This window comes from Brienomyrus brachyistius, chromosome 14 (assembly GCF_023856365.1).
Source record: "Brienomyrus brachyistius isolate T26 chromosome 14, BBRACH_0.4, whole genome shotgun sequence".
Taxonomy (NCBI): domain Eukaryota; kingdom Metazoa; phylum Chordata; class Actinopteri; order Osteoglossiformes; family Mormyridae; genus Brienomyrus; species Brienomyrus brachyistius.
The window spans coordinates 645,213-660,553 of NC_064546.1; the positions used below are offsets into that span (position 1 = coordinate 645,213).

At 48.5% G+C, this 15,341-nt stretch overlaps 1 protein-coding gene across 1 annotated transcript in view; it reads left to right on the plus strand.

The window, feature by feature from the left end:
* Positions 1-249: 249 nt before the first annotated feature.
* The window catches only part of sipa1l1 (signal-induced proliferation-associated 1 like 1), a 44,966-nt gene continuing 29,874 nt past the window's right edge, over positions 250-15,341 (plus strand). Inside the window, 2 exon segments of the mRNA XM_048974482.1 lie at positions 250-792; positions 7,703-7,770. The gene's annotated coding sequence lies outside the window, so the exon portion shown is untranslated.

The window sequence follows — 15,341 nt, forward strand, 5'->3', positions numbered from 1 at the left end:
CTCTTGGGTACAGAGTTCCGTCTAACCCTCAGCTGTAATGTCATCACCTGTCATCCTCTTGTGTCTGGATGATCTTGCTGAGACTCCTGATTTTATGAATCATCCCCAGTGAAGGCAGTGTGGCCTCTACTTAACTGTGACTCACGGCGCTCACAAGATTGACACCACCCCCCCCCCCTCCCCCCACCACACCCCCCCCCCCCCCCGAAACACACCTGGGTTTTTATGGGCTGATTTTGGCAAAGATGATCTCACCTCCAGGTTCGGGCTACCTCTTCCTCCTGGGGCTGCCGCTCCCTGCCACATGAAGCTGTTTATTGTGGTGGCGTGCAGTTGCAGTTGTGAAGTGGTTTATGGAGGGGGCATCGGGTGGTGATTTTAGTCATTGCCCTTCTGAATGATGGTCTAAGCTTCATCATACTGCATGCCAAGCACCTGCCCCACCCATCCCTCCTCCCCCAGTGTAGGAGCCCTGTAACATGATTCCACTGCTCTGTTTGTAATTTACTGTAACGTGTCCATCAAACACAAATGCCCCCCTGCAGATCTGTGTATTAATTGCACAACTGTTTTTAATTGGACTCATGTTGTTTTAATGAAGTGGCTGCCTAGAGCAGTTTCACAGGTTCCTGTGAATTGGGGGGGTGCCAGAGAGAAGCTGGTGTTACTAGAGGGAGCTGAAACTGGTTTTTGCAGCCTTGGCTGTTCAACTTTGTTTCCTTAGACTACTGAATAAAACGAAAAAAAAAACACACACAGAACCATATTGACGTTGTAAGCTGGTGAGTAATGGTGAGTACCAGATGGTCTGATGTTGTTTACATGATTTGTTGCTCAGGTTTTCTCAGGCTGTGGAAGTCAGCGTCTGGTTTCTGCCTGCTTTTGGTTTCCTCAGCTCCTGTGCTCAGATGCAAGTGGAACAACTGGAGCTCGCAGGTGCCTCTGGTCGATTTTTTTTGTGCTGGCAGTCGTGTCGACAAACCAACCGCATCCTTGCTTGGAATGTGGCGTCGTGCTTGCGGGCTGACAATAGTCAGGATCCAGGGAACTTGCGGCGTCTCGCTATCGGTTGGAGTGGCTGGGTTCTCCACGATCTGTGTTTCTTCGCACTGTGGGTGGCCCGAAGATTTTTTTTTTTTTGTGTGCTGTTTGGTGTGGTTTGACGTTTTAGTAATTTTGGTTGTACTTTGTTGGAAGTTTACCTGTTATTTTGAACAACGTGCTTTATTGGGATGGGGGCGATGCAGACCTTCGCTGCTTTGGGCACTTGCTGGCCCTTGTTCCTTTCGGCGGTCTGTTGTGCTGGGTTGTCGCACTGTGCCCCAGTGTATCAGAACACCTGACAGATACAGTGCCTTGGTGTGTGAGTGCTGTTGAAGTCGGGATTGTGGCTCTGACATTGCAATGCTCCCTGCTGGTAGAAATTTTGCTTGCCTATTGATTTGGAGAGGGAGTCGGTGCCCAGAGGCGAAGGAGTTAAACTGACACTGGGTCAGGAATGCCACTGAGGTTGCACCATGCCAAATTACACGCCTCGTTAGCGAACACCCTCGTTGAAAGGCAGAGCCTGCTAATTTTCCACAGCTCTTCCGTTCGGGGATGCGGCAATTCTTGCCCCCCCCAGCCAGATGCTCATCTGCTGGAAAGTGTGTGGGGGGGGGGGGGGGCTGCAGCAGTAATGCTCAGTCACACCTGTTAAACTTAAGCACTGTGTCCTGTGCTGCAAAAGCCCAAATTACTTGAGCCTGATGAGCACCAGGATGTTCCTGCCAGATGATCCACCCACGGCCGTCGTCCTCCGTGTCGAAAAGCTTCTGCAACAACAGGTTTCTGTTACACCCTGTTCTTTCGGCTTTGAAGCCAGCCAACAGTGTTGAAACTAATTGTTAAAGCAAGGACTGTTTCCTGTCATCGTCCCAACTGCTGACCTTTGACCCCAAGGCCCAGAGGAGCTCTAGTACTTGTCTCTATGTTTCCATTTGCCATTGAGGCTATTCCAGCTGAAACGTTGCTCTCTAATTTTCTTAGTGAAGCCATTTCACACCGCCCGTTTGAACATGGCTCCAATTAGATCGGCCGGTCTCCTGCCGTTTTGTGGCTCCGAAGGATCAGAGAGGCCTTTCTTGGTCTCGGGGAATATTCTACTGAAAAGGACAATATGATTGGCTAAGAGAATGAAAAGGCCCCACCTCCTCCTCCCTGGAAATGACACCTCCACCCGAATCCCCCAAAATCACTAGTTTGTACAAATCATTTGGGGACAATGAAGGTTGGAACTTGCAATCCCTGCTTTGATTCCAGAGCAGTTTTTAATAGAAGTGTCTTCTTGCTCATTGGAGGTGTTGGCACACTGTTGGAAGTTGGTGGAAGCCTGGTCTGGTCTGGGTTGTCGAATCCTGGATGTGGACAGATAGTGGCTCCACCGCCGTGAGAGAGAAGCTGTCTGAGCTCTGAAATAAGACTCCACCTACGATTGGGAAATGTTTTTACTTTTATTGTCATCATCTCGTGTCTCTTTTTTTTTTTTTTGTCTTCTCCTCCAAAGGATCTGGCAGCTGAGTAATGCACTGCAAAGCATGTTTGTTTTCTTTGCTAATTTAGATTATTTGGACTGGAAATCTGGCATTATGGGTGGTAGCTCTGACCACATCTTATATGAAACGCTGGTCCCTTAAAACCGCACCTCGATTTGGCTCGGCCTATGGAGAAGTTCGCTGGGTGCTTTGTATGGCTGCTGTTGACCTTTGATGTGGGGGGGGTAGAATCGAGGACATTGGCTCCCAGTATAGGCGGACTTCTGGCCTGGTATACACTGCAGAGGCCCCAGGCAGTGGTCAGGGGTAAGCAGGGGCCGCATGGCACATGGTCAGCCATGTGGGGACTGGCCATACGGTCTGTTTTAAAACTTTGTGTCATTTTCAGTGACCGCGGAACCCTCCCCCCACCCAAGCTTGCGGCTGTATCCACAAACCTGTCTACACTGACGGCACCCCTGAAAGTGAGGTGGTCATGTTCAATGGAGTCTCGTTAACGTTTGATTTCCATGTTAACTAGTAGTTCCACCTCCTGCTGCTGACCTGCAGCCGGACTTTGACCATCAGCCAGGTTAATAACTGCTGGTGACTGAATGGGGTCTCCGTGGCGACCCTTGCTTGTAGCGATTGCATTGTTTATCTCGGATGATTTACCCCCCCCCAGGGTGAGGCCGCATACAGGCTGTACCTCGTGGTCTCCTAAGGGGTCGACAGTGCTGATCCTGTGATGGGGTGACAGGTGTGAGCCGGTTAAGCTCACTAGCATCGCTTAACCCTGCAGTTTGTCCATTTTGCGGGAGAGAACTAAGGAGGAAAAGATATAAACAAAAGGACAGCGGGTCTACAGTGGCCAGGAGGCACTTGGATGGGGGGTAGAACTGATTTCCAGTTCCTGCCAGACCAGTCCAGTGCTCCCATTACGCGGCTCTGCCCAGTGGGAGCATTCCAGTTTTGGGGGGGGGGGGGTTAGTAAAGAAGAAAATTTACCCCACCCCACTAAACATTTTCTCCTCCTGACACCCGGGCAGCTCCAGGGGCGAATGCTAGCAGCTCTTCCTGTCTGAGTGGTGCATGGGCTTCCTTCTCTATGTAATCATTTCCTGCCTAGCCTTAGAGGAGAGGATCATGGGAAATTCCACAAATCACCTCCCAAATATTTGATCGCAGGCTGAGGACTGAACAGCGTCGGCCCTTCTCACCAGTGCGGTCTCCTCACCCATTGGAAGTATCTCACCCCCTCCTTTGTGCCACCACCTCCAAGGAAACCCCCCGACAACAGATATCTATGCTTTTAAAGGATAACTTAATGAGAACAGTCAGGCCAGGCAACCTACCCTTCTAAATTTAGCCAATGACCTTCTGTGAAAGTGCAGTCCAATTAAAAAGTCTGTCCGAAATGGTGACACTTCGGTCTCCCGAGTTTTTATTTACACTTATTTATGTGTTTGCCTATGCGGGGAAAATTCCCAGCCTTCCCCAGGTGCCGGGTATGAATCACGCTAACAAATGAGCAGCCATGCTTTTCCAGACCTTTCTTCCTGGCTGGCTTCCTGTGTGTTGAATGATTTATTCCTGGCTGCTTGGCCTCTGGTTTTTACTGCCTGATATAATAGTTCCCAGCATGCCTAGGGTTCCCAGGCATCCCATGCAAAGGGGAGCGCCTGCCCGTCTCCCTGGCAACCTGAGTGAAAATGACAGCAGGGATTGAGCATTTTTTTTTTTTAAATTGGCATTTATTTTTAATATATGTTGTTTAAGTCAACAGGTGAAGTTTATAATTTGCTGAAATGTTTCTCGTATGCAGATCAAGAAAAGCCTGTCAGCACAGTGAAACGGACTGCTTAATTAAATGGTATTTCGATATAAAATTACACCTTTCCTCCGGTGCTTCAGTAGGAGTCATTACTACCCTCTAATTGTCATATGTAGATTCAGATGGAGGTTCATCCGGATGGGGGGGGGGCAGCTGTTGAGTGGGGGCATGCGATGTCAGGCGGTCAGGGAGATGTAGTTTCTCATCAGTTGCAGCAGGTGTTTGCGTGCCTGTCAAGCCTTTCCGTGCTAATGGCAGTGGTGGATTCGGTGGGGGTGGGGGCCCAGTGAAAAACGTTTATACCGGCATGCTATCGTTTACCTTCTCACACGATGTGGTTTTTGTTTTTAAGGCCTGTAATTTAATCCACTCTGTTCTGTTTCTGGCCTCCGGATGCCGGCCTGCCCACGGTAGCTGTGCCCCTCTCTTCAGGCAGGGGTGACTGGCAGGGCACGGCCACAGAGAGCCGTGGCTCAGTCTGCTTTGTTCCGCGCCGCGTGCTGTCTGTCGGCTTTCTGAACGCTTTTATTTGATAGTGCAGTGACAGCTGGAGTTTCAGGAGGACCTGTGGCCTCGAACCCGCCGTCCTGACGCGTCGTGTCTCGTTTACCGGCTTCAGTCGATGTTTTCGACTGATGTTTTGAATCTGGATCATCGGGGAATCAGTGAGGCTTTAGAAAGTGAGACAGGCAAAGTTGGGGTCACAGTGTGCATCTTCATGCCAACATGCATGTTGGGATAAAAGTTTGTTTCATCAACGTTATTCTTCTGTTCCTTGTGCAAAAAAAAATACTTCATTAGCTGTTTGAGTAACCTGATTTTGAATATCAGTCTGCCTGTTTTCAGAGAATAGTTTTCCTGCCTCCAGTGTATTACTTGATTAATTACCGAAGTTATTCAAGATCTTCCTGCAGAAAGACCCCCACTGCTTTTCTGGTCTTGGTAAGCAGTCTCTGCAGTTGTGTCCCAGCCCCCATTCCAGTTCCTGAGCGGCGAGCCCAGCTGCACAACCTGAGATTTACGGTTTCCATTCCCCATTACCACCACGGCCAACTTCGAGTAAAGGGAAGGAATGAACCTGTGGTCACCCTCACTGGCTTTGTCTTCTCTGAAGGGCAGTGGGACAGGAGCCTACACTGCAGTGATGCCCTTCAGTGTATGTGAGTGTGTGTGTGTGTGTGTGTGTGTGTGGTGTGTGTGTGTGTGTGTGTGTCAGTGTAACTTCACCTTGCATCTCCTCCAGGTAGTCTATAATCTGGTATTGATGACCAGAGTAACGTTGGCGGTCCTGCTTAATGTTTGGAAAGTTGCAGAAATTTCTTCATTATTATTTATAGAGAGAACAGTCTTGACTCTGCCCCCTACTGAATTGCTTAGTGTGCAGCATCGGAGGTGACGAACAGCTTTACTGCTTGCAGTAGGAAACCTCAATTTGGTGTTGCCTGAGGCTGAGTTCGTAGAAGAAGGTGACGTTTGGAGACTAGGGGAGCTTGTTCTTTTTTAATGGCATTGTTTAGAAGTGGTACCTGTCTGTCTGTCTGCCGGCCTGCCTGTCTGTCTGCCCGTAGACCATGTTTAAACTATTTGTAAGCTTCTCGTAGCCAAGATGGAGTTTTGATCCAGTCTGCAGCAGATTGGCCCAGATGCTTTTGAGAAGACTTTGGAAGGAAGACAAATGAAACCAGAGAGTGGGCCAAGGAATATAATGTCTGTTAGCCCTGAATGGGATCCAGGAGAAAAAGGCAGGAATTTATCTGACACCGGCCAGTCATCCAGCTCGTGAGGCTGAACCTTTTCCTTGGCAGCGGTGCTGTGAATGTAGCTCCCAGTTTTCAGGATGCTATGGGTTTAACAGAGGGGGGCCCACAAAGGCATAAATGGTACTCTAATCCCTTGTTGGTTCCTCAAGGCACTCCTCTCGGATTGATGTTCTTTTTTCAGGAAGTCACCAGCTACCGCTCCCAAATGTCTATCCTCCAGAGACCCCGGATACATGACAGTTAAGAGTCTCTGAGCCTCAAACTTTTTATACTGTCTAACAGGAAGAAAATGTCTGTCACTGAGGCAGAAGTGCATGTGCTGTTGGAATTAGTCAGAGATGAGGAGCCCTGAAAAGTCACCTAGCCTGTTGTTATTGTGGCCAAAGAGCATTTTTATCTTAGCAAATAAGTCGTTTTATTTAAATACGGTTTTACCTTTCTTCATACCTTTTGTGTTCTTGTGGTTAGTGTTGAACAGTTTTGGTGGAGTCTGATTTATTGCATCATAAGTAGTCACACCTTACAATGTTTTTAAATAAATATTCTCGGCAGCTTATTGATGGGTGTCAGCTCTCATGCATCCCATATAAGCTAAAGAGCTACTAGTGAGGAGTCACTGAAGGCAGTTAACCAAGAGCTGTCCTGAAGAGCAAATGTACTAATTGAGAATGTGGTGAACATCTGAGATCATGTGGTGAACATCTGAGATCCCTGAACTGCTATTCCTGGAGGTAATTAGAGGTTCTGAAAGCTCCAGATGCCTGATGCCTTCAACTGTTTGTTGTTCCTCGAGATATTGGTGGGTTTTTTGGGGGGTGGGTCTTTAGACACCTGAAAGGCAGAGCTGTAGGAGAAATGGATAAAACCGGTTTTTGGCAGAGTTGGTGTAACAATATATGGCTCCGGTTAGGCTGCCTGCTATTGAAAAATGTGATGGGGACCCAGTGAACCTGAAAGTTCTTTGAGTGCCTCAATCTGTGATGCTTCTCGAGGCATATTGCTCAAGACCACGCCGAACCGTATGGAACAAGCCGGCTCTTGTGTGCGTGTCGCTCCCCGTCACGCCACACACTAAAGCAGCGGGTAGAATTGTTTTCAGATCCGTTACCAGGATGCAGTTCTGTCAGGTTGGCATGTCCCCTCAGCAGAGTGTGGCTTCCTGCAACCTGGAACCCAGATGCTATGTCTGGGACGAGCTGAATCTACGCTGGGGTTGGCTGGGTAATGATGGTGGCCCCCTCTGCAGATATCCCTAGAGAGGCAGAGATGGAGCCCAAGGCGTTTGTAACCCCTGGTAGCTGAAGGGCAGGTTCCGAAGGTGCCTGAGGCTTCCCGAGCCGGAGTGCCCAGATTTGATACCCGCTACCGGCTTTCATTAGAAACCACTCCCCCCCCCCCCCCCACACACACATTTTTTTTATTTTTATTGTTCTTGGATGCTTTTAGTGCATTAATCACTGTGTCACCCATCCATTTCTCACGCTGGGCCTTCCCTTGTCAGAACCCCGTTATGGGAAACTGCCTGTGTGTCTTGTGCATCTGCTGACCTCGTTTGGCGTGCCCGATTTTTTTATTTTCCATTCCTTCTCTTGCAGAACCTTTTTAAGCCAGACAGACAGCGCGGGCTGAACAAGCAGTGGAGCCCAGACTGAGAAGCAGAGCTGTAAGTACACATGACTCAAAAGGGTACGTGTGCGGGGTTAGCTTGTCCTCTGCTGCCCTGCTCCTTACCCCCATCTCAGAGCTGTACTGTGCCTATTAGACACAGAAGGGTTCAGGCTAATAACAGGCCTGTTAGCAGTCAGCCTGGCAATAACAGTGCTTGATAAAGAAGAACTTAGAGCAGTACTTGTAAAAGATTGGTGTTGCCTTCTAACGGGCCATAGTGAGAAGTGCAGACCCTTATTCCTCTGCAGTTGAAGATCAATGGAAGGATTTTTTTTCTTTTTTGGGTCGTGACGCCACAGGTAAGCCAGCCCCTCTCTCCTTGCACGTCCACTTCCTTTTCAAAGTGACACGTGTCTGAATGAGAAGTTGTCACAATGTGTCACTTGTCCAAAGACCCGCTGACATGGGGTGGTCTGATTCGCTGGCTGTTTCCTTATGCTGATAAGTAAATTTCCCAGAATGCTCTGAAGCCACTATAGCCCTGTGCCCCCCTGATGTGCGGCTCGTGACTTTTGTTCACCTGTGCCTGCTGAGCTACATTATCTGACGCTGCTTGTGAGCTGTAATTGCAGTGCAAGCATATTTAAGGGTTTAACCCTCAATTCCTCCCTCTTCTTAATTGTTAACTTGTTGGAGACCCTCTGAAAAGAGGCTGCTTTTACGAGGTAGAGGACTACTGTGGAATGCAGGAGACGTTTATTTGGTTTTAAATGTAAAAATCCAGTCTGGTAGTTTCACCCAGTTTTTGCAAATCTTTGAAATGTGTAAGTACGTCCAACATCAAACAGTAGATGCACATAGCTGTCCTTCATGTACTGGCAGGGAAATTTTGAATGAAGGTGTAACCTCATAAGTGTTCTTGCATATAAACTCTTTAGGATCCCAGACTGTAAGACATACAGCGTGTCTGAATTCTGTATGTGCAACCATCATGCAGGCATCGGATTTTGAAATCCTGTCGGAATGTGATTTTTTTCGGGATATCGGACAGTCCAATCAGCCAGGGACATGTTTGTTACGAGAGGGTGAGGAAACATGGAGCATTATGGGTAGGTCTTCTTATAAGACGTGCCATGGTCTATGTACCAGGGAGGGTGCAGACCGTCCGGCAGGATAATGACCATGACTGCAAGGTCGGCGAGAGCTTAACAAGAAGAAAATCAATGGCCCGGTCAGAATCCCGAGTCCAATTCTACTGGGAGTGAGATGGAAGAGACCCAGTAAGAATAAAAGCACTGTAATTCCTGCCTGAGGAAATCCTATTGGCATTTTGTTGCTATTTTGTTTGCAGTTTTTACTGGTGTTAAACATTTACCACTAAGACATTTAATCTCTATCTACCAGAATTGCTTTTAAAAACATGTTCATTAATGTGTCTCTGTCTAGCAAAAATGGGGGGCAGTGAAAATTAAATAGATTTTCATGCACATACAGTGCTCACAAACTCTTGGGATGCTTGCTGTAAAAATGTATTGGTTTCATAACAAAAGCCTACTTACTGACATACAACGTTTAACTTGTCTGTGTGGAAGATATGTGCAGTTATTTTCTTTTTATTAAATGTGATAATTTTTCACTCATTCAGTTCTGATCTCGCCATTTTACTATTAATTGCAATTGTAGTCACTGACTCTCAAATGGACACTAACCACAAATGTCATTGCAAAGGTGTCACTAATAAAAAATCATCCGATGACACTGCATATCAATGTTTTTTTTTTTTAACTCAACTGTTAGCTATAATTTGGGTTTCAATTTATTACTACATTAAATTAATGATTTACCAAAAAACATGCTGGTTGTTTCAAACGTGATATTTTTATAGTAAATGAATAAAGCAAGGGAGCGTTGCAGTGGTTAGCACTGTTGCCTCACACCTTTGGGACCCGGGTTCGAGTCTCCGCCTGGGTCACATGTGTGTGGAGTTTGCATGTTCTCCTCATGTCGTCGTGGGGTTTGCTCCAGGTACTCCGGTTTCCCCCCACAGTCCAAAAACATGCTGAGGCTGATTGGAGTTACTAAATTGCCCGTAGGTGTGCATGTGTGAGTGAATGGTGTGTGAGTGTGCCCTGCGATGGGCTGGCCCCCCATCCTGGGTTGTTCCCTGCCTCGTGCCCATTGCTTCCGGGATAGGCTCCGGACCCCCCCGCGACCCAGTAGGATAAGCGGTTTGGAAAATGGATGGATGGATGAATAAAGCAATGTTTTTTGTTATAAGAGCAAGAATTATTTTTTTTTTTATTTTTTGCATTATTTTTACTGAATTAAGCAAGCGTCTCAAGACTTTCTGTGAGCACTGTAAGCAAGGACCAGTAGGAGTAATTCTGAGATTTCATCAGCTGTGATTCAGTGTGACGGTTTGTACTTCTGTAACGTATACCATAAAGTCTTGGAAAGCTGAGCCTAAACAATCCACCGGGACAGGTTTGGTGTCCCTGTCTCCCTCCCTCCCTACCTCGAATGTCAGCAGATCCTGTTCAGGGAGTGGTCACGCTCAGGGCCAGGTCTTAGGAGGGTTTCAGGGGATGTGGGAGCTTTGAGCCTGTGTTTACAACAAGATTCGGCCATCCACACCCCTGGAAGGTGTCGGCGCCCGTCCCGCGCCCATGCTGACGCCAGGAATGGCTAATGCGGCCATACGGAGGAGCCCGTTTATTTGATTGATGGGATTATGGAGATGAATGTCTGTTTTGTATGGCATTTGTGTGACAGTCAAACCCTCCTTCACCTCATTCAGCACTGGTTATCCTGATAAGGCCCTCAAGTGATATAATTCCTCTAGGATTAACAGTTGAGAAGATTGGCTAAGTAAAAATGAGCTCTGGTCCAGTAATCTCAGGATATGCTGTTCTTTGTCTTAACATTTGTAAGTGCGAGTAATGGTACCTTGGTTTGTATGTTCTGGAGATTTTACGAGCATCGACATTGATGGTAAGACCTTAAGGAAACAGCTGACGCTTAGTTTAAAGCCTTTATTGTTTAGGTTTGCTGTGCCGGGAAAGGCCAGTAAACAGCCCCCTTTTGAAAGATGTGCCATTAATGAAATTCTAATTGCGGAGCCCCCCCCCCCCCACTTTAATTAACAGCGCTGTTCGGGAGTAATTAAAGCCGTCTTCCTTTCTTGAGCCCCACTGCCTGCAAGCTCGAAGAGCAATCGGCGTGTCTGAGCAGCGCCACAGCGACTAGCTCGTCTTGAACTATGCGGATTTGTTCATTAATGCATCGCTTCGTTTCTCATGGGGGCCAGTGCGTCCCCGGTGTTGCGCGAGTCCGCTTTTCTCGTGGTCCAGAGCTCCCTCGCTGTGTCGGAAGACGGGCTTACGCTGCACCTTTCCACTGGGGAGCCGGTATAGATTGCTGAGAAGGCATATGTGGGTCCTACCAGATGTTTCGGAACGACTCGCAGGAGCGCTGTGGAGAGACAAAGGCAGGGCTACTAATCACACGGTCCAAAAATGCTGATATTCACCTCTCAGTGATTCCTGTTTAGGGTTTAAAGTATGACTACAAGGTCAGAGAAAATGTTCTGCAGTGATGCTGATGGTTGCAAGTAGGAAATGTTTAAAATTCAGTCCACTTCAGATGTGGTAGACAGGGTGGTCTTTGTGTCTTCTCCACCACCCCCCCCATGTACCTATTCAGCCCTAGGGTCTTCAGATTGACACTCATCCCCCTTGCCATCAGGTCTTGTAAAGGTACATAGAAAATGAGCCGAGCTTTTGAGGTCTCCCTGACGATAAATGCGATGTGGAGTGGTCTGGGGGGGCTGAATGGAGGAGTGCCGCAGCCCCCAAACAAAGCCTTATTATGCGTGAGCTAACGGTGAGCGGTAACTGGCAGGCGAGTTGTACTCTGATTACAGCACACTGTGGGGTGAAGGGCCTGAGTTACCAGTTCATGTCTCTCCCATTTTTGTGCGCCTGGTGATTTGGAAGCTCTTGGTCATTAAATGGGCCTGGAACCAGAAAACAAAGTAGATCAAGGACCACTTTTAAGACAAGTCACCTCACAAGCGGCCAGAACCTAGCGCTGGGTGGACTCCTCCAGAACTCAGGCACTGCATTCAGTCCATCCGTCTGCCAGCCTCTCGCCCAGGTCTTTGTGTTGTCATATTGTTAGTGAATAGAATATGTATTTTGAGTATTACTATTAAAGTATGGTATCTCATTTGTAGATGGCAGGAGATTCAAAGGCGATTTAGGGGTGAAGCTCACGGATCAGAAGTTCTCATTTCATAAGCATCTTTCCGACTCGTTGAAATCATGAAATGCTTTTTAATTGGAGTTTACTGGGAGCCCCGTGAGGATTTGCATTGACCCAGCTCCTGGGGGAGTGGCTTAGATGTGCAGGGTTTGTCTGAAATTCAGGGTCTTTTTGAAGTTGTGGGGGGGGGGGGGGTGAGAGTACAATCCATATTTCTAGTCTGGAGAATTACTCGCTCCCACAGGGTGTCCTTGGACTTATCTTATCATCATTCATGTCAGTGGGACAGTTTTCAGTAGATTCTTGAAGTTCTTCAGGTTGGTGTGGCTACTTATATTAGGCATCTGGGGGGCTATCTGACTGTGCATAAATCTGCAGAAATCCAAGGGGTGGGGGGGGTGGTCTGACTGTGATGGCAGTTCTCCAGTGGTGAGCCAGGGTTTGTCCAGTTACTGTCGCGGAGCTGTGCATTTTCCTGGCGCGTTCTCAAACAGGCGGCCTGTGCTTCCTCCTCGGTGCCGTGCTCAGCGGATGTGGCAGCAAGTGCTTCCTGTTTTGTTTTTTGTTTTTTTTGCCTCTGCACAAAGACTGCAGGAAAAGAGGCCCTTAGCTTGTCGTCCCACGGCGACAGGGCAGTGCTGTTGTACTGCCGAGTCCAAAAATGCCCTCTCTGAATAAGGGGAGCTCCCTGAAAGGGTGGTCTTCATTTCGGTGTGTCATTAGCCTGCCATGCTCTTTCCTTTCGTTACTGTCCTGCCATAATGCTGTATAACACAATCCCATGGGTTAAGCAGTTAACCTGCTAAGCTGAATATAGATAAGATTTGTCTAACTAAAGCCAACCTCCTGTGACCCTGAAAGACACACACATACGTTTGAATGTATATTTTGTGAGGACTCTTAATTGATTTCTATGGAAAAACCCCTTATCCTAACAATGATGATCTTAACCATAAGTAACCAAACAAAATACAAGTCTATTGAATTTTTATTGTTTAGATTGCTGTAAATTTTGTAAAAATCTGACTCTCCTGTTATGGGGAGCGGAAGAAATGTTCACACAAGGTCAAAATGACAGGTTTTTATGACATTGTAGAGGACATTTGGTCCCCACAATGTAATGTATATATTTGCCCACACGCACACAGACTCGGGGCGATTCAGGTCAAAGAGGAACACTTGTCCTGGTCTCCAGTGGTCCAGAAGGACTCCGCGCCTGTGAATCAGTGGGCTGCGGAGGAAATCGGCCGGATGATGCGTGGCTGATGGGGCCTGTGAGCAGCTGCTTGTGGAAAGTGTGTAATCTCTGTGTCTCATTGAGGAGGGCTGGAACGCGGCAGGGATAGTAAAACTTAATGACACGCCAGCCTGCTTCACGTGTGTCTGTGCATGGGTAAGCGGATTTCAAGATGTGTGCGAGGCTCCCCCAGCTGTCCTCGGACCGGCTGTTTTACTGTAATTCACTGGTCTCAGCTTGAATAAACGGGATCTCCTTCTAAATATGAACGCCTTCCCATCCCAGCCGAGAGCCCTTGAATTATGTTGCGACCACCTCTTGCTATGTTAACACTCTTGATGTGAGCCCTTGCCCAAGTCCCTTAGCCCTGCTTTTTCCACGGTCGTACCCCGTTTTCCTCCGTAAGCTATTCTGTGTTCTCCCCACTGCTGTGCATCGCCTTATTGCAGACGTGCAACTACAGATTTAATCAGACGGCACAGCGGACGTGACCGGTGTTGATAATAGCGTCCCGTCAAGGTCGCTCTGGGCTGTCCACTGTGTGAACGGAAGACGGCCTCTCTCCTTGTTGTACCTGGGAGAGGTATTTACTGCCATTCAGGCGACCTGCTGTTTGCCATTGGGTTCCAGAAGTCCCCAAGTCCACATGTTCTTGATGGCTGAGGTCAGTGCTTATGTTGCGATTTGGCTGGCCGCAGCTCTAGGGCGGGCCTGCGGCGTGAGGGCGGGCGGCTCCCCGGAACCCAGCTGTGTGTACATGGCCCCGCGGTGAATGTGCTCAGTGAGATACCAGCCCGCCGCCGGATGCAGGGGAAGCTGACTGTGTGTATTCCTGTGTAAACTCCCTCCTACTCCCCCCGGCCACCCGGAACCCCGAGCACACAGGAAATATGGGCAGTGATAAACACAGAAAGAAAAGAGCAGCTTTTGTCCTGGGTCGGGGTGCCATTGGCCTTAAGCACAGCGGATCGGAATGGATGGCAAGGATGATGAAGGGCGTCTTCTACATCCCGACTGGTTTTTCCACTTGGATGTTTTGAACCTTCACAGCAGCTCCTTCTCTGTCCTGGTCTTTCGCTCTCCTTCTCTCTCTCTCCCTCTCTCTCTCTCTCTCTCTCCCTCCCTCCCTCTTCATCTCTGCTTTAACAGAAAACCAGGTGCAGCTAAACTGTACCCAAGCCATTTCGCTCCTGAATTCTTCCATCCAACATCTCATCTGTAATTTGTTTTCACAGCAGATGCCCCGAACGGCACATTCTTGGTCTTTGCCCCTTCTATCTTCTGTCATAATACTCGTTTGCAATATTTTGAGCAGCACTCCCGTGCTTCTCCAACATCCTATTCGTCCCCCTCCCCTCCACGTGCTCCCCTTTGAGGGTTCTGTGCCCCCGATGAGCTCCAACACGACAGCCATGCCATGCTTTAATCTCAGTGCCGTCTGGTGACGTCTGCACTCTTCTGCAGGTGGACTGTAGGTGTAATTTTGACCCATATTGTGCCTCATCTTCTAAACCAATCCCCCCCCCCACCCCCCCAGCCTCATGCTACGATATCATTCAGAGCTTGATATGCTCTTTCCTGTTTGGCTTCTGTGGGTCCTTTAATGTGTTTAAGAGGCAGCGCAGGAGGCTCAGCCTCAGGACTAATTAGCAGCATCACCTTGGGGGGGAGGACGCGCATTTACCGTGGATATCTCAGGTGTCCGCACACCCCCGCACCCCATTTGCAAGCACAGTTTCCTTTTCCTTCCACGGCGCTCAGTGGCATCGAAGTGCCCAACTCTGCTCTGTTCTCAGTATTACGTTTTTATTTTTATTTTTAAATTACACGCTGCTGGTGCTGCGCCACTCGCTGGTTATGCCGCTGTGCCAGGGCTGCTATTTTGGGCCCCCCCAGTTGGCCGCCTGTTGGTTGAGCTGCCAGATTCTTGGTAGCTGGTTTGGTGCAAGCGAGGTGCCCCAGACGTGCCTGTTTGTCACCTCGGGTCAGTTTTGGGCTGGGTTGAGTGCTCTGCTGAGCCGGTTCGAACGCGGGATTCGCCACAAACCTGTAAACGTCCCAGAATTCAATGCTCTCATCTCGTATTTGAGTAGGAAGGTCAGGGGGGGGTCTTGTTCTGCTGTTTC